We start from the raw sequence: 19,082 nt of genomic DNA, 5'->3' as shown, positions 1-19,082 counted from the left end.
TTCATTTACCTTTTCTGTACAGGCTATACTCAAATCTTTAAAAATAAGAATACCTCTATTTGAAATAACAAACTTTGTTCATTTGCCTTTTCTGTATAGGCTATTCTCATTTTTTTTTTTTTTAATTCTCGAATTTCTTTATTTAAAATTTATCACCTTTAAAAATCTGGTTCATGAAGGTGGACAACACTTTAGTTTTTTGATCATTTAATTTTTGTTGTGAATACAAACCAACTTTATTTCCTTTCCCCATGTACTTAAATCATAAATGTGTCATGTTTCTCAAACAAAAATTATTAAACAATGATATTAATATTAAGAGAATTATTTATTGTATATTAAATCAATATATAAAGTTGTTACTTGTTACTAAGAATAAGTAGGCAACTTTTATTTTCAACTTGGTTCTACACTTATATACAGTATACCTATGACAAATTAAAAATGCATTGTTAGGAATAAGACAACAAAATTGTAAAATAAAGCTTCTGTTAACTTGTCTTAAAACCCAAAACACTCTGGCTTACATTGAATGACCAATAATAGCTTTTGTAGCTATTGAAGGTTTTTTTAGGTTTTGATGGTTTAGGATGAGTATAAATATCAATTATTTTTTGTTCTGGCCAGAAATTCTGAGGGTCTTTCCTTCCCAGAATGATATCTTTGTGATGGTAAATTGGGGTATCTTTGATCTCAACTCTTACCCAGCTTTTAGTCATTGAATAGGCATTGTTTCAGACCAACTGAAACCTGGAAAAGACCTAAATTTAGAAAATCAAAGTCACTTACTGCATCTTGGGACATTGCTGTCATCTTGATTTTGTCTTGCCACTGGACTGGAAGGAAAAGTAAGGACTGACGTCTTTCACAGCTCTGCCTCAATTATGTTCAGTTCATGTGCACCTTAAGACCTCAATCACCTCGTAATGTCATTTTTCTTTTCGAGAACTAAGGATGAACAACAATGTCCAATTTATACTGTACATATTTTGTTTTTTATATATGTTGTCTCTTTGGTTGAAATGTGAACTCTATGAGGGCAAGCACTATTTTTGCCCTTCTTTTGTTAAGATAATAGGAAACATCCTGTTTTCCAGAGCTAGGGCCCAGCAAGCAAGCTTTGCCCTGAGCTTGACATAACAACAATCCTTTTCCTTTACCTTTTGGAACTGATGGTCCCTGAGCCTGGGCAAGCACTGACAGGCTCAGCCACGAAGCCCTGCTGTGAGTGGTCTTATTGTCACTAGGCAATCTTGCCTCACTGTGGCTGCTATAACTCACTGTTGCTGTTGTGCCTCACTACTGTTGCTACACTACACTGTTTGACTCTTTGTCTAGTCAGTCATAAGTATATAAATCAAGGTTCAGCCCCACAAAAGTGGGTCCTCTCACTAGGGGTGGGGCCCTAGCACATGGGGTCTTGTTGGCAAACCGTCTCCCTCACTTTGAAATTAAACTTCTGTTTGATTCCTGACTCTCCTGTCTCTAGCCTGTTCTATTTGGCTCTGGCCACCCACAGGTTAGAGGCCAGTTCCATCTGGTTGACATTAATTAGTGTCAGAAGTGGGATTGGACTTGGAACCAGGCCAATGGACGCTCTAGTACCAGTGGGAATGAACTAGGTGCCACCAGAGATTTATTTCCCTGGAGTCCTCCTACTCCGCCCCCCCCCAAACTGGTGAGTCCTTTGCCCTTGTCCCTGCTCCAATCCTCTGAGGTCCTGCCTTGGTCCAGCTTGCCATTTTTTGTAAGGAAAATTCTAGGGTCCCTCCAGCAATCCAGTTTGTCTTGGGTCAGTCTTTCTCCATGCCTCTGCTTTTTTTTTTTTTCTTTTAAACTGCATGCCTCTGTAAAATTGAACCCATGTGCCTCTGTATGGATTGTAACGGCACACTTTGTTAAAACTGTGTGTTTTCATATGTCTTGTTTTCTTTGTGCTAGTAAAATGTTCATTTCATGTTTGTGTTGTGAGCTAGATTCTGTTATCCTGAAAGGTTTAAAATGCAGCCTATAGCTAGAAAGTTTAGAACACTGGGAAAGATTAATGGACTTTTACAATTGAAGTATTGTCCCAGTAAGCAGGGCTAATTCCTATTTTAGGCTTTCCACGAGAGATTAGGATATAAGAGGAAAAAGAAAAAACCTGTAAGACATTTTTTCCCCTGTCATTTCAGCTTTAGGTATGTTGGATTCATAGAAAAAAAAGTCAGAAATCTAAGTTTGTAGAACTGCTAAAAATCTTAGCATATTTTGGAAGTTTGAAGAATTATCATCCTTACGCTTGCAGGAGCCAATTAGATACTTTGGGGATAATTCTGGGAATGAGCTCCCTTTTGAAATACCTTAGTTTTGATGTACCACTATAGAATTTGTTTTTAGGAAAAAAGTAATGATTAGATTTTATGAAATTGAAAAGTAAATGGCAAGATTAATAGCTTCATTGTTTTAGGGCAATGAAGGAAAGTAGCTAGTTTAGAAGTAATCACAGAATGATGAAAGAAAAAAAAAAGATAAACACTTTGTGCCTTATAAGCAACTTTTGTTAACCTTTTTTCTGACCATGAAGAGAGAAAAGATTGTTCAAACCAAAGATCTCTTGTGACTACTGCAGGTTAGAGGATCCCTTTCTCTACTATTCCCCATTAAACGCTTCTTATCTCAGATCAGATTCCCAAATAAAGGTGTTGAAAAAATGTCAGGAAACTTGAATTACATTCTAGTTGCAGAAATTTATTAGCTGTGTAATCTCAGACAAGTTATCTTATATCTGTTTGCCCCAGTTTCCTGATCAGTAAAGAGAAAAATAATAATAGTACCAACCTCCTAGAGTTATTGTGAGATCAAAATAATATAATGATTATAAAGCGCTTAACATGAGAAGGCATGTGGTAATCACTATATTATTATTTCTTTAATTGAATGTAATTGTTCTATACCTGATAACTGTAAAACGGTTTTAATGTAAAAGGGAATAAGATTAATGATTTTTTACATGGATTAACTTAGAAAAGCAAGTATTGCTATCATGTGGAGTTTTGTTTCATGTTTTAAATACATGATGTTTGTATTTTTAGTCATATTTTCAAATTTTCTTATATTGTGAAATGTGAGAGACCAAAGTAACAGAAATGCTATTAGACAAAACAACTTTTAAATCTGGAATATCTAAATAACATTCACTAGAAATCTATCTAGGGATTTAGTGAACTGCAAATCAATATGAATCAGTGAGTAATGAATCAATAAAGATGTAGTCAATAAATTCAATCTTATGCAGATCAAGAGAGATCCTCTGTCTAGGACTTACTAGTTCTTTTTTTTAAAATAGCATTTTATTTTTTTCCAATTGTATATCAAGACAATTTTAGCATATATTTTTATAAGATTTTAAATTTTATATTTTCTCCCTCCTTCCCTTCCTCTTTTTCTAAAATGGCAGGCAATTTGAGATAGGTTATATATGGGTGATTATGTAAAACATATTTCCATTTTAGTCACAAATGGGAAAAAAGAAACAGATCAAAAGGAAAAAACCCCATAAAAAATAAAGTAAAAAAAAGTATGCTTCAATCTATAATTAGAGTCCACCAATTCTTTCTTTTCCTTATGTGGATAACATTTTTCCATCAAGGCCCCTTTATATTTGTCTTGGATCCTTGTGTTACTGAGAAGAGTTAAGTCATTAATAGTTGATCAGCATACCATGTTGCTAATATTGTATACAATGTTTTCTGAATTCTGATCATTTCCTTTTGTATCAGTTTATATAAAATTTTCCATGTTTTTCTGAAATCTTATCTGTTCATCATAGTATTCCATTATAGTCACAAGCCACAATTTGTTTAGTCATTCTCCAACTGATGGGCATTAGGATTTACTGGTTCTACTGGACTTTGCCCAATCTGATCACATTTGGAGTATTATGTTCAGTTCAGCAAGGTAGTTTAGGAAATGCATTAATAAGACAGTGTTTAGAAGATTTCAACCAAGATAGTGAAAGGATTTGAGTTGGAGGATGTGTAAGGAAACTGTAAGGATGTTTTAAAATGAAGAGATAAAATTGTAAAAGAAAATTATAGTTGTTTAAAAGTATGTCAAAGACTTTTCTATGGAAAAAAAAGATTAAATCTTGTTCTGCTGGACCCAGAAGTAAGAACTAAGTATGATGACTGAACTGCTGAAAGACAGATTTAGGCTTTATAATAATAAGAATTTTCCAAAAGTGAAATAAACCCCTCTGGAATATGGTAGATTTCCCCTTTCTGAAGATCTTTAAGAAAAGGATAATTAGATGATCATTTTTTACATATATTATAGAAGAGAATCTTGTTCAGATCTCATTGGACTAGATGGCTTTCTGAGAATTTTTGGTGTTCTCTTCTTTTTTATAATATATATGATGGTTCTCTGGGAGCAGGTTTCTTGGGGAGATTTTCAGGAGGCAGCCTTAGTTTCGGTTCAAAGTAATAATCACTTCAAACGCAGCCAGCTGATAAAATCCAAATGTTCATTTTCTCCTTCCAAGTCTTGTCTCTTTCCTTGGGCCCGGGTAGCTTTCTTAGAGGCCTATTTTTCAGGGGAAAGGCGAAGGAAGAGAGCCTGCCACGATGATGGCGTGAGATGGGATGAATGAATATGGTTCTGCCTCCGAGAGTGGGCTTCCTCTGAATTGACTCACTTCACTAACTCAGCTCCTTTTTATGCTCTTTTAGAGGTGTGAACTCAAAGGTTGCCTCCTCTTCTGAGAGAGTGAGACTGTAGATTTCTGACTTGTGAATCTCATACTGAATACTGACTTGTGAATCTCTCAAAAAGTGTGAACTCCAATGAGTACTTAAATACATTAGTGAACTAGAGAATTTGCTAAGTACCATGCTAAATTAGGCAACTGACTTATCACTTTGTAAGGATTCTAACATGAGAACTCTTTTTACCCTGAGATTTTGTGATCTCCCTAACCTGCAGGAAGTCTTCCTTTAGAGTTTTTAATAATTTGCTGATATCAGTGCTATTATATTCAGGTTGATCATTCCCTCATTCTTACTTTATGAAAAGCTCATTTCCTTTTCCAATCATACATGCTGAAAATCATGTGGTTTTAAATTTTTTTAAAAAAATATTTTCCTCCAAATTATATGTAAAAACAATTTTAACATGTTTAAAAAAATTTTTGTTTAAATTTTCTTCTACTTTCTCCCCCTCCTCCCTTCATTTGAGAAAACAATTTGATATGTTATACTAATATGTGCAGTCTGTAAAACATTTCCAAACTAGACTCATTATGAAAGAAAACAGACCAAAAAACACAAGAAAAATAAAAAATATATGACTTTTATCAGCACTCAGATTCCAGTTCTTTCTCTGGAAATTGATAGCATTTTTTCTCATAAGTCCTTCAGAACTGTCTTAGATCATTGTATTGCTGAAAAAGGAGGCCATTCTTAATTGATCATCATACAATATTGTTATTACTGTGTACAATATTCTTGTTTTACTTATTTCATTTTGTATCAATTCTTGTAAGTCTTTGAAGATTTTTTCTGAGAGCATCCTGCTCATTATTTCTTATAACCCAATAGTCTACCATCACATTTTATACCATAATTTGTTTGCCATTCCCCAATTCATGAATATACCCTCAATTTCCAAGTTTTTTGTCACTACTAAAAGAGCTGATATAAGCATTTTTGCATATAAAAGTCTTTTTTTCTTTTTTTAGTCTTTTTGGGATATAGAGCTAGTAGTGGTATTACTTGATCAAAGAATATGCACGACTTTATAAATGTTGGGCATAGTTTCAAATTGCTCTACAGAATGTTCAATTTTGTATACCATTTCATCAATAGTTCATTAGTGTCTCAATTTTTCCACATCCTCTCCAACACTTGTCATTTTCATTTTCTGTCATATTAGCCAATCTGATAGTTGCGGGATGGTAGCTCAGAGTTGTATTTCTTTAATTCATAGTGACCTAGAGAAGGGCTTCTTAAACTTTTCCTTGACCCCTTTTTGCCCAAATAAAATTTTTATGGGATTCTAAGCATATAGTTATCTGAATCAAACATTTATTAATAACAAATCATAAATTTATTTTAAAAGTTCTTTGGTATACATATAATTTTATCATTTATTAAAAATGAAAACACATTTGCATACTAATGAGATATGCTTATTTGTTTTTACATACAGAATTAAATCTTGGTGCAGTATTTGATACCTTTTACTATTGCCAAGTTTTTCTTGACCCCCACATTCAATTATGTGACTCCATAAGACCCCATGAGGTCTTGACCTACAGTTTAAGCTTTGATTTGGAGCATTTTTCCATATGCCTATAACTATACATAATTTTGATTACTTTGACTGAAAACTGTCTGTTTATATACTTTGACCATTATCAACTGAGGAATGGTTCTTATTTCTATAAATTCTTTATTTTTTTTTAAGGCTTTGGATGTAGCAGTTTTGACTTTTTTGTCTTCTTCTGAGTTTGTGTTTTGAGCTTTCCTGTCACCATAATAACTTTATATAATCAGGATCTGTTTTCATTGTTTGCTCATTTTTCAGTCTATTTCTTGACTTTTAATTCTATGCTAAAATGGGGTTTTGCTTTTGAAGTGGAGAAGGCATTGTCCCAAGCTTCAGGTTTTTCTGTGTGTGTGTGTGTGTGTGTGTGTGTGTGTGTGTGTGTGTGTTTTCAGAGATAATTCTTGTGTCCTCTATAGTTCTTCTAAGATGGTATGATCTAGAAAGAGATCACATCACTTTGGATGGATGTGTGTACTATTCTCTGACCCATGAATGACCACAAGCACTCTTTTCTGCTTCAGAACTGTGGCCAGGGTCCAGGATTATTTGAAGCCATAAGGTCTAATGTGGTAATGTTTCTCTTTACTATGGGACTAAAACCCAGGTCTTTCACTCAGATCCAAGTGTGGGCAATGCAACAGATTCTTTCCCCTAGTACTAGCAAAATGACCATTTACCCTATGAGGGCTGGATCGTCAGGAAACCACTATTGCTATTACTGATTCATTTGCCCCCAAGGCTTACTACTGGTTTTCTGGGGCCATTTGCTCTGGACTGTGTTCCACTCTCACACAAGTGCAACAGACCTTTTCTGCAACCTGCTAAATTGTTTTGGACTGGAAAATTGTTTCACCCCATTCTTTTGTGGTTTTTGCTGCCCCAGAATTTGTTTTGAGACATTATTTAAAGTTGTTTCAAGGAATTTGGGGGAGAATTCCCTTTTTCTGCCATTTTGGCTTTTCTCTCCCAGATCATATATATTTTTTTTATCACATGTAACTCACTGTTGGTAAATATGCTGCCATCTACTTCTATTAATCCTGTTACTATTGTCATTTAGGTCATTTCCAATTTTGATTCTTTTGAGATTGTAGAATTCAATTATTTACATAATATGAGTGCCACATATGACCTAGATACTACAAAGTATGACATTGACCTAGGAAAGACTTATTAATGTCTGCGCAAATAGACTATTGATTTTTTTCAGAGCTAATATTTGTAAAAAAGAAAGATAATGGAAAAAACAATTTGACTCTGAAATAAGCAAGTTATTGTGAATTCAAAATGGGGAAATGGATAACACAACTGATCTCAACATTGTTTACAATAATTTTATCCAGAAGTTAAACCAATATAAATGAACTTTCACAGCAAAGAGTGCAAAAGAGTCCAGAATATGCCTTAGTAAACAAACTTCTAACTTCCTTGCCAAAAAGAGAAAAGATGGTTGCCAAAAGCAACCCCAGATTAGAATATAAATTTATTTGTAAATCGTATGAAAGAAAGATGGTGGACGATTATAACTTTATCACCTTATACAACAGAAAAAAAGAGTATAGGGATAAAAACAGGTTTAATAAAACCAGTTGGAAAAATATCCAACTATGCAAAGTTCTATTAAGGCCATTCAAAGATGAAAATGAAAAAATTAACAGGAAAAAATAGATTTGTAAAAACCATTTCAACAAACTACTTTCTCCATCAAGTATAATTAGCTCCTACCATCCCTGTCACAGAAGTGTTTATAGAAAATGTAAAAATGGTGCAGGTGAGACCAAAAATGGGAAAAGCAGCCAGACTAGACCAAATAGTTTAAGCATTCTGAGGAAGAGACAGGAGACAACATATACCAGTCAAGCCAAATGATGATTACAAGTTCAACTACCTCTCCTAGAACCCTAATGGAGATAGCAGTGCCTCTCCTACCCCCACCCTGACAACTAGCCATACTTCCAACCTGATCCCAACAGGCATGAGAGAAGCAATTCCTATGAAGGTTATGCTTCCATAAGCTTCCTGACTACTAATACATTATATATCTATTAAGTGTCTCAGGCTGGATTTGAACTCACAAAGAGGAGTCTCTCAGGCCTAGAACTCTATCCACTATACCATCTATCTAGCCCCTTCTGCTTTTTTTTTTCTTTTTACACAACATCATAGTTATCTCTAAAACTCTTCCCATCTCCCTCCCTTCCAGTGGGTCATCCCAGACATATTTGTAAAAGACAAAAAGAATAAAAGAAAGAAAAAGAGGGGGAAAGATCAGCACAATTGATCAAGTCATTGAAAAAGTTTGAAAATATGTGCAACACTTGTAGACTTCCCACCTTTATGAAGGAGTGGATTTGGAGTCTGCTTGATCTTTATTATGTAGAGAGCCTCTCATATTGTGAGGGTTGTTACCTATATGTAAGAAGAAAATTTGCTTATGTAGGTAGAAAGAAGGCAAAATTAGCATTTCTAGCCTATACCTAACTTTTCTTTGAGAGAGACTTAATTCCTTCCAGGAGGGGAAGAAGGAGGTGAAAGTTAAATGGTTTGGCCACCTTGCTCTCCTCATAGAGAGGGGATACTAGAGTAGAATTATAATTATTTCTTTACATATTACTATTTATGGGGATAAGGTTTTCAGGTTCAGTTTAACTTATGATAGCTGTTCATTATTGGGTAGAAAACAAGGACCTCATGCTTTGTTTCAGTTTGATTCTTTTCCCCCTAAATACCAGGTCCACAATGAACACCCAGAAATTTTCAAAGAAACCCATTTACCCAAATCATGGTAAAACAGAAAAAAGAGAAAGTATACATAGGAAAGTATGTTCCAAACAGCAGCTTTCATTTGAAGCAAGATAACTCAGTTTAACTAGGAGAGTGGTCCAGATCTCATCCACAAGGAAATCCCTCCAAATTCTTGGTATAGAATTGGGAATATGGACCTGATGGAGACTGATAGCTCCTTCTATATTATCCTCTCAAGTGGAATTGGTTTCATCTATCTTCTCTCTTGAAGTAAGAAGCCAAAAGCCTCTGAAATATGGCTCAAAGCCCAAAGTGACTACAGAATCTGAAGTAACTTGAAGTTTGAAAAGAACTGGAGTTCCTCTATCTCTCACGTTCATTAATGTTATCCTTCACATAGACATAGGGCATTGAACACCAAGAAAGTGTTTTATATCAATAAGTTTTAGAACTAGAATGAGGAATAAATTTATAATTTTATTATGTTCACTTTAGAGTTATGCATGTAGGGTTGTTCATTCTATTTATGTTGTTGTAGTTATTGTGTATAATGTTTTCTTGACTATGTTTACTTCCATCTGCATGAGTTCATATCAATTTTTTTATGCTTCTCTGTATTTATCCCATCATTGCTTATAGCATAGTAATATTCCATTATAAGAATGCCATTCTTTGTTTTAGCCATTCCCCAATTGATGGACATATACTTTATTTCTAATTCTATGCTATCACAAAAAGTGCTGCCATAAATATTTTGGAATATTATGGGAACTTTCTTCCTATCAATGCTTTTTTAGGGCATAAACCCAGTAATATAGTCTCTGGTTCAATTGATATGGACATCTTAGTCACTTTATTTGCATAATTATAAATTGCTTTCCAAAATAATTGTACTATTTTACAATTTCACCAATAATGTATTGGTGTGCCTAGTGTGCCACATCCCTTCCAACATTGACTATTGCCATTTTTTTGGTATCTTTGTTAATTTTCAGAGTATAAGGTGAAACCTCAGGTGTGGTTTGATGTGCATTTTTCTTATTATTAAATATTTGAAGCAATCTTTCATATGTTGGTAATATTTTAGCATTCTTCTTTTGAGAACTGTCAATTCATATGCTCTGACTACTTATCTTTTGAAGAGTAGTTATCAATTATATACATACATGTGTGTATCTATATGAGTATATAGGTATGTATATACATGTATATATTGGCTCTTTTTTTGTCCTTCATTTTCAGAGAGGACCAATAACATCACAAGGTAATGACTTACTCAATAATTGGATTTAAATGAAGCAGAATTACATAAAATCATCAATCTCACTTTCTCTTCCAGTCACTGAAGGTCAGTGGCAAGATAAAAGTCAGGATAACTGGCAATAGTCTAGGATGTAATAGATGATTTTAGTGTCTTCCATGTCTGACTAAGTTCTAAGTACACAATACCTGCTTCCCCATCACTTGAAGAGAGATTGTTTTATTTTATTTGTTTCACTTTTTTCTCAATATTTTATTTTCCCAAATACATGTAGAATTTTCAACATTCATTTTTGTAAGACTTTGTGTTGCAAATTTTCCCCTTCTCTTCCTCCCTCCCCTCTCCCAAGATAGCAAGCAATCCGATATAGGTTAAAAAAATGCAATCCTTTTAAACATATTTTCATGTTTGTCATATTGTGCAAGAAAAATCAAACCAAAAGGGAAAAAACCATGAGACAGAAAAAGTACAAACAAAAATGTAAAAATAATAGGCTTTGATCTATTTTCAGCTTTGATCCATATTTAGTCTCCATAGTTCTCTCTCAGTATGCAGATGGCATTTTTTCATCCCAAGTCTATTGTAATTATCTTGAATCACTGCATTGCTGAGAAGAACTAAGTCCATTACAGTTGATCATCACATAATCTTGCTATTACTGTGTGCAGTTCTTTTGTTTCTGCTACTTCCCTTAGCATCAGTTCATGTAAGTCTTTCCAAGCTTTTCTAAAATCACCTGCTCATCATTTCTTATAGAAAGTATATTCATATAGTATCACTTATTCATCCATTCCCCAACTGATGGGCATCTACTTAGTTTCCAGTTCCTTGCCACTACAAAAAGGGCTGCTACAAAAATTTTTATACACGAGTCCTTTTCCCTTTTTTATGTTTGAAGAGACTGTTTTTACAAAGAACTCACACAAGACAGGAGCACACTTGGAGGTCAGTTGTAATGGTGCAAGGTCTCTCTCAAGGTCTCTTCAAAGAACTTTTGTAATAATTGTAAGACATGGGGAGATGCTGGCACTGGACTTCCCAGTCTGGCATGTCCACATCAAAGAATGCACTGTGCTCCATGACCAAACCAGAATCACAGGAGCCCAAAGGAAATGTGAGATGAATAAATCTGGAGATATCTCTATCCCAAATGTTCAAATGGACTATTTGTGCCTGACCTGAACTAGACTAGCCTTCCAAGCTCATATTGGACTGATCAGCCAGTCTGATCAGTGAGACACACTGTACATTGACCCCAACATTGTGATGTCATTGGTCCTCTTCAAGGATGAAAGATGAATAACAGGATCATATTTGTCTCATTAAAGGATTTAGGCGGGAATGTTTTCTTTCTCAACTTTTGAAAATATGTTATTGGTTACTAATTATTCTTTAAAAGTTTGATAGAACTCTCCTATGAATCCAAAAAGACCAGCAGTTTTTTTTTTTTTTTTGATAATTCCTTTCCTTTATTGAGAATGGGCTACTTAAGATTTCTATCTTTTTCTGATACTATGAGTATTTTATATTTTTGTAGACATTCCTCTTTATTTTGTGTTCTCAGAGTTTGCACAGAACATATTCTGATTATTTAAAACTTTTTTTCCTGGCTTTGTTGTGATTTCATCTTCTTCATTTGCTATTTATGTTTGCAGCTTGATTTGCTATTTTATTGATTTGATTTTCTGCCCTCTTTTTAATCAGCTAAATAGCTAAAGGTTTGTCAATTTTGTTTGTATTTTCAAAGAACCAGATTTAGTTTTATTTACTGTTTCTATGGGGGAATTGTTTCTATTTTATCTTTCTCTTTTCAAATTTTGAATATAATTCCTTTGGTTTTTTATTTATTGACTTTCTAAGTTTTTGAAATGTATATTAGTTAATTACACCTTCTTTTTTGTTTAGTTTGTTAATATATGCTTATAGGGATCTGATTTTTTCCCCTTGAAGATTGCTCTAGCTAAATCCCAGAAATTTTGATATATTGTTTTATCATCATCATTATTTTCATATACTATTAATTGTTTCTATGACTTGTTCTTTGGTCCACTTATGAGTGGGATTTAGGATTTCATTGTTAAGCCTCCATTGGTTTATAGGCCTTAAATCAATGATTTTTTTTTTTATTATATTATAGTCTGTAATGGACTTATTTACTATATAATTCCTTTTAAAATTTGTAATATCTCTGTGCCCTAATATGTGATCAATTATTGTAAAAATTCCATGAAGTGCTGAAAAATATGTATATATTTTTTGCAATCCCATTTAGAAGATTTAGAAGATGCTATAAAGTGGAGATAGAGTCAAGATGGTGGAGTAAGAGTTAGCATTTTTGTCTAGCTCTTACAATACAACTCTTCTACAATAACATAGAAAATATACCACCCCAAATTTTGATCAGGAAAACCAAGAAAAAGTCACAGTGAGTCATTTTTGCATTACAAAGCAACTTAAGAAGACAGATTTAAAATGTCTGTGGACATTGGTGTAGAGACTGGTTAGGAGTAAGACATAGTGGTAGTGGTAGCACAGTGGAACTGTAAAATTGTGGTGCTCAGGAACGTAAAAGGAATGGATAGAACACCATGGTGGGAAGCACTATGACAGAAAGAGATCCCAGCAATCCCTGAACTAGCACTAGAAGCTGGAATGGGAGCACTATGGCCACACTGTTACCCATTACCCATTTCTAGGTCACTGATCCACAGTGGAGATGAGTAGTCTCAATGGAGCATAGAGCCCTAAGTCTTGAGCACAAAACAAATACCAGAAACTTCCTTGTGTAGATCTTATCAAAAGAGCAGAGTGATGATTCTGTTTTTAACCTTTAGTCCAGTATATAACCTGTAGTAGAGTAATTCCTAGAGGCAGAAAGGAAACTAAGATAGAGCACCAAGATAGGACATCCTAGGGGATCCCAGATCTAGTGCTAGGAGTAGGAACAGGTGCCATCTGGTACCTCTGTCAACCATTACTCAGTTCTGTATCACTATTTCAGGGTGGAAAGGAACAGCTGTGAAGGAATATAGTGCCCTAGCTGAGTACTGAGCACAAACCAACTTCCAGAAACTCAGCTGTGTGACTCTGAAAACAGGAACAGAATGGTGACTCAGTTCTCACCTTTGGTTTAGCACAAAAGTCTGTGGTAGAGAAACCAATGTTAAAGAATAAGACCAGAGGGGACTAGTAGATTAATTGCTCTGAACCTGTAGAACCTCAGAGTGTGCTAGCTGTGACTGAGACCAACAAAAATCTACTGAAATTCAACAGAAGCCAACAGACCCAAACCTGGGTCAGGCACTTAAAGAGTTCAGACCAGGAAGGATAGGAATAGATTTCTTCCTGGATCACACCACTTTGGAAGCATTGAAAACCTGTAGACCTTCAGATTATAAAAGCAGCTGAAGCTCAGGCCAGACATGATACTGCCCTCCCCCCAAATCCCAGAAGTGAACAGAGCTCAATACTAACTTAAAATCCAAAGTCAAGAAGTAAAATGGAAGAATAAGCAAACAAACAAACAAACAAAAACTGACCATAAAAATCTTGTCGTGGCAAGAAGAAGACACAGATGCATAAGAAGACAATGTCTTCAAAATATTTATAACAAAACCTCAAAGAAAAATACAGCTTGGACACAACCTCAACAATAATTCCCAAAAGATTATAAAATATGAATGAGATCAAGAAAGAGATTTTTTAAGAGAGCAACAACAAAAAAAAATTGGGAATCAAAAATAGTAGAAAAAATGGGGAAAGAAATGAAAGCTAATTAAGAAAGTTGTGAAAAGAGAATTAGCAACTTGATAAAAACAGGTAAAAATATTTACTGAAGAAAATATTTTTTAAAAATCAAAATTCTCTGTAATATTGTAGCCAAACATAGAACACAAATTAGAGAGAAAATACTGCAGTCAAAAAGAAAAAAAATTCCATTACTGTGAAGCCATAGTGCAGATCCCATAATATCTAGCAGCCACTACTATAAAAGAATGAAAAGCTTGGAATATGATATTCTGGAAAGTAAAGGATATATGATTATGACCAGGAATAACTTACTCAGCAAAATCGAGTATAATCCTACAAGGGGAGAACTTTGAAGGGTTTCTGATGAAAAAGAATAAGAATATGACATTCAAATACTAGATTCAAGAGAAACATAAGAAGTTAACATGTATGAGAAATAATAAGGGATTTTAAATTTAAAAGGATTAAGCTATTTACATGATTACATGAAGACAATATATCTGTAAACCCTAGAAATTTTCATTACTAGAGATCTTGGGTTTAGACTGATAAGAGATTCTGAACATAATTCTACTTTGTGTGAATGATCTGAAAATGAGAATGGAAAGGTAGGGCAAATACACTAGGAGAGAGGGGCAGATAGAGTAAGAATGGGAAAATTATCTCACATAAATGCAACAGTCAAGGAAGAGTTTATACAATGAATGGGAAGTGGTAGACTGTGGGCAACATATGAAATTCACTTACATCTGGTTCAAGAAATTAAAAAATATACTTCTAAAAAGGCACTATATTCTATGAGTGAAGCAGAATTGTATTAGAACAAAAGAAAAGTGAGATACATAAATTTAGACATTTTTACTCCAAATATTTGAATGGAATATTTGCACCTGATCTGTGGTAGAGTGTTCCAAGCTCATATGAGTCTGATCAACCACAGTCAGACACACTGTATTTTGATTTCAATGTAGTGAGAACATTTTGGTCCTCTTTGAGAACAAAGGACAACAACCCCAAGGAATTAGCAATGATACCAATTAAGGCAATTAATTAACTTAAAAATAAATCCTCCAAAATCAAGTCTTTCAATATAATAATAACAAAATACAAGAAGCAATAAAAGAAAGGGGAATCCCATTCCAAATAACTAAAAAATGCAAAAATATGTGGTGATCAATCTTCCAAAGCACATAGTGATTTATATAAATTCAATTACAAAGCATACCTTAAAGAAAGAACAACCTAAATAGAGGAATAGTCAGTGTTCACGGGTAGATCTTGCCAACATATTAAAAATGATAATATCAAAATTAATTTATACTTTTAATGATATACCAATCAAATTGTCAAGAGGATATTTACAGACCTTTTAAAAATAACAACAAAATTCATTTGGAAAAAAAGTCTAGCAATTAAGGGAAATGATGAAAAGAAGTAAGAACCAAGAGAAAATTGTACTTCTAGACCTCAAACTATGATACATAGCAGCAGTTTTCATAACCATAAATGGAGTTAAAAATAGAATAAAATAGATAAGGGAGATTCAAAAACAATAAAAATTAATAACCACAGTGTTTGATAGAATAGAAAATGTAACTTAACTAGGGAAAAACTCCCCATATGAGAAAAACTGCTGAGAAAATTGGAAAGTACTCTGACAGAAATTAGGCTTAGACCAACATCTTCTAGTGCATTCCATGATCTATTCTATATGGACGCTTAACCTTAATTTTTTGGCGGGTGGGGTGGGGGGAGGAAATGGAGTTATGTGACTTATCCAAAGTCACACAACTAGTTATATGTCTGAGGCTTGATTTGAACTCAGGTCCTCCTGATTCCAAGGCTGGCATGCTATCCACTGTACCACCTATCTGCTCCTAGTTAATCTTAATATTAAAGATCATACTACAAAAAAATTAGATGAGAAACAGATCATATAGCTTTTCATAGCTATGGGCAAGAGATGTGTTCTTAACCCCAAACAAGATAGAAGCAATTACTAAAGGATAAAATCAATTACTTTGATTACTTGAAACTGAAACGTTTTTGCACGGACAACATTGTGCATTTAAGATAAGAAGAAAAGTAGTCAAATGGGGGAAATTTTTTTTGCATGCAATTTCTCTCATAGGGTTTGATATCCAAGATACACACACACACGCACACACACACACACACACACACACACACAGAGTTAATAGCCTTTTTCTAATAGATAAATGATCAGAGGATATGAGTAAAAGTTTCTTAAAAGAATTTAAAAGTTTTTTTAAGTATTTGCAAGAACATAAAAAGACTCCAAATCCCTACTGATAAGAGTACAAATTAAAACAATCCTGAAGTCTTATCTCATTGGCAAAAATGACAAAAAATGGCAGCAGTCAATGTTGGAGAGGTTTTGGGAAGATAAACACATTATTACATTATTAAAGTAGTGAAAATTTAAAAAAATGAATGTTAAAAATATTTCCCCCTTATATGTAGTTGGAAAAATATGAAAATTTTCACCTTGAGGAAAAAAGTGAAGCACAGCAGGAGAAAAAAAGAGGACAGGGTAAAATCCACAAAGACAGTAAGATATTGGATAGAAGAAGGGACACGAACCTGTTACTTAAAAACTTTTATCCCCAGTGAGGAAGATAGAAAGAATAAATCAGAAAATGAAATTAGTGCTGGATCTGGAATCAGGAAGAGCTGAGTTCAGATGTAACCTCAGACATTTACTAGCTGTGTGACCCTAAGTGAGCTTTTTTAATCTTGTTTGCTTCAGATCCCTCATTTGTAAAATGAACAGAAGAAAATAGTAAATTACTCCAGTATCTTTGCCAAGAAAACTCCTAATGGGGTCATGAAGAGTCAGACATTACAAAAAATGACTAAACAACAATACATTATTGGTTGAACTGTAGAATGACACAACCATTTGGAAAGCAAGTTGGAATTATGCAAATAATATGACTAAAATATCTATATATTTTGAATGAGAGATTCTATTACTGAGTTTATACTCCAAGAAAATCATTGGTAAGAAAAAAAAAAAGACCTCAAATACTCCAAAATGTTTTAAGTAGCACTTTTTGTGATCACTAGGAATTGGAAACAAAGTAGATGCCCATGAGTTGGGAAAGTGTTAAACAAACTGATACATTAATGCACTTCGATATAAGAAATAATGTATGGGATGAATGCAGAGAAACATGAAACAATTGATATGAATTGAAGCAGAGTAAAAAAGAGCCAAGAAAAAAATATATACATTAAATATAGGAAAGTAAATAGAAGGAAAAAATCAAACGAAAATGAAGCAAAATTATAAAAATCAAATGGAATCCAGATGAAGAGTTAGGAGAATACATTCTGAACTTAGTCCTTGATGGAGCATGTCCATAGGTGTTACACTTGTTGCACATATTTTGTACTTTCTCAATATATCTATTACTTATGCTGTTTTTTTCCCCTCTTAAAAAGATCATATGGGATGGGTCTCTTTAAAGGAGGGAGGGATGTATAGAATACCATGGTGATGTAAGGAACAAAAAACATGAATAAAAATTACTTTTAAAATGCTCTAAGAGGATAGCTAGTTGTTCCAGGGGATAGAGCACTGGCTCCAAAGTCAAGAGAACCTGAATTCAAATTTGGTTTCAGACATAACACTTGCTAGCTGTGTAACTCTGGTCAAGTTACTTAATCTCAATTGCCTTGTGGAAAAGAAAAAAAAAAATACCATTAAAGAAAACTGGAAAATAGTATGGCAGAAGCTAGGCAGAAACATCTCAGAGACTTTATCAAAACACAGTCTAAATGAGTTTACTATGTAGAGATAAAGAGTGATACTATAAGCAAATTAGGAGAGCAAGGGATAGTTTGCCTGTCAGATCTTTGGAGAAGGGGAGAATTTATGACCAAATTAGAAACAGAGAACATTATAAAATGCAAAGTGGAGAATTTTGATTACATTATATATAAAAAGTTTTGTGCAAACAAAACCAATATAGCCAAAATAAGAAGAGAAACAGAAAGCTGGCTGAGGCCAGCCAGGCCTCATTTTTAAATTATATAGAGAAATGAGTCAAATTTATAATTATATAAGTCATTTCCCAATTGATGAATGGTCAAAGAATATGAACAGACAATTCTCAGATAAGAAATTAAAGCCATCTATAGCTGTATGAAAAAAATGCCCTAAATCACTATTGATTTGGAGAAATGCAAATTAAAATCATTCTGAGTTACCACCTCACACCTATCAGATTGGCTAAGAAGACATGAAAGAAAATTATAAATGTTGGAGGGGATGGGGAAAGCAAAAGAATGCATTGTTGGTAGAGTTGTGAACTGATCCAGGCACTCTAGAGCACAATTTAGAACTATGCCCAAAAGGATATAAAACTATGCATACCCTTTGATCCAGCAGTTTCTCTATTGGGTCTGTATCCCCAAAAGATCATAAAAGAGGGGACAATATCAACACGTACAAACATATTTGTAGCAGCTCTCTTTATGAAACTGGAAATTGAGTGGATTCGTATCAATTGGGTAATGGCTGAATAAATTATGGTATATGAATGTAATTTTCTTTCTATGAGAAATGATTAACAGGCTAATTTCAAAAGAGATTGGAAAGACTCACATGAACTGATGCTGAGTAAAGAGCACAGAATCAGAAAAAAATTGTACATAGTAAGAGCAAGATAGGTGATCAACTATGATAGACTTAGCTCTTCTCAGCAAATTAGTAATCCAAGACAATTCCAAGAGACTTGGGATGAAAAATGTCATCCTCAGCCAGAGAAAATACTATGGAAGCTGAATGCAAATGAAAGCATATTATTTTCATCATTTTTTGGATTTGCTTTTTATTTCTCATAGTTTCCCCCCTTTGTTCCAAATTTTCTTTTCCCAACATGACTAATATTAAAATATGTTTAAAATGTATAACCTAAAAAATACACTAGAAAGCATAGGAGTGAATAGGAACATCCCTTAAAATGATAAATAGTATCTAAATTAAATC

At 33.8% G+C, this 19,082-nt stretch overlaps 1 long non-coding RNA gene across 3 annotated transcripts in view; it reads right to left on the bottom strand.

Annotated features, from left to right (window-relative positions):
• Nucleotides 1-2,495, bottom strand: part of LOC116421531 — a 75,647-nt gene extending 73,152 nt beyond the window's left edge. The window contains exons 1-2 of one of the 3 annotated variants that reach the window (XR_004231925.1): nucleotides 1,161-2,495; nucleotides 790-948 (exon numbers count right to left, since the gene is read on the bottom strand). This is a non-coding gene — a long non-coding RNA (uncharacterized LOC116421531). The remainder of the gene's footprint in view (nucleotides 1-789; nucleotides 949-1,160) is intronic. The other 2 variants (XR_004231926.1, XR_004231924.1) reach the window with 2 other exon arrangements.
• Between the last annotated feature and the right edge of the window lie 16,587 nt (nucleotides 2,496-19,082).

The sequence above is a fragment of the Sarcophilus harrisii genome, chromosome 2 (assembly GCF_902635505.1).
Source record: "Sarcophilus harrisii chromosome 2, mSarHar1.11, whole genome shotgun sequence".
In the NCBI taxonomy this organism is placed as follows: Eukaryota; Metazoa; Chordata; class Mammalia; order Dasyuromorphia; family Dasyuridae; genus Sarcophilus; species Sarcophilus harrisii.
Note: the sequence above shows the minus strand (reverse complement) of the source record. Positions and strands in the feature narration are given on the sequence as shown.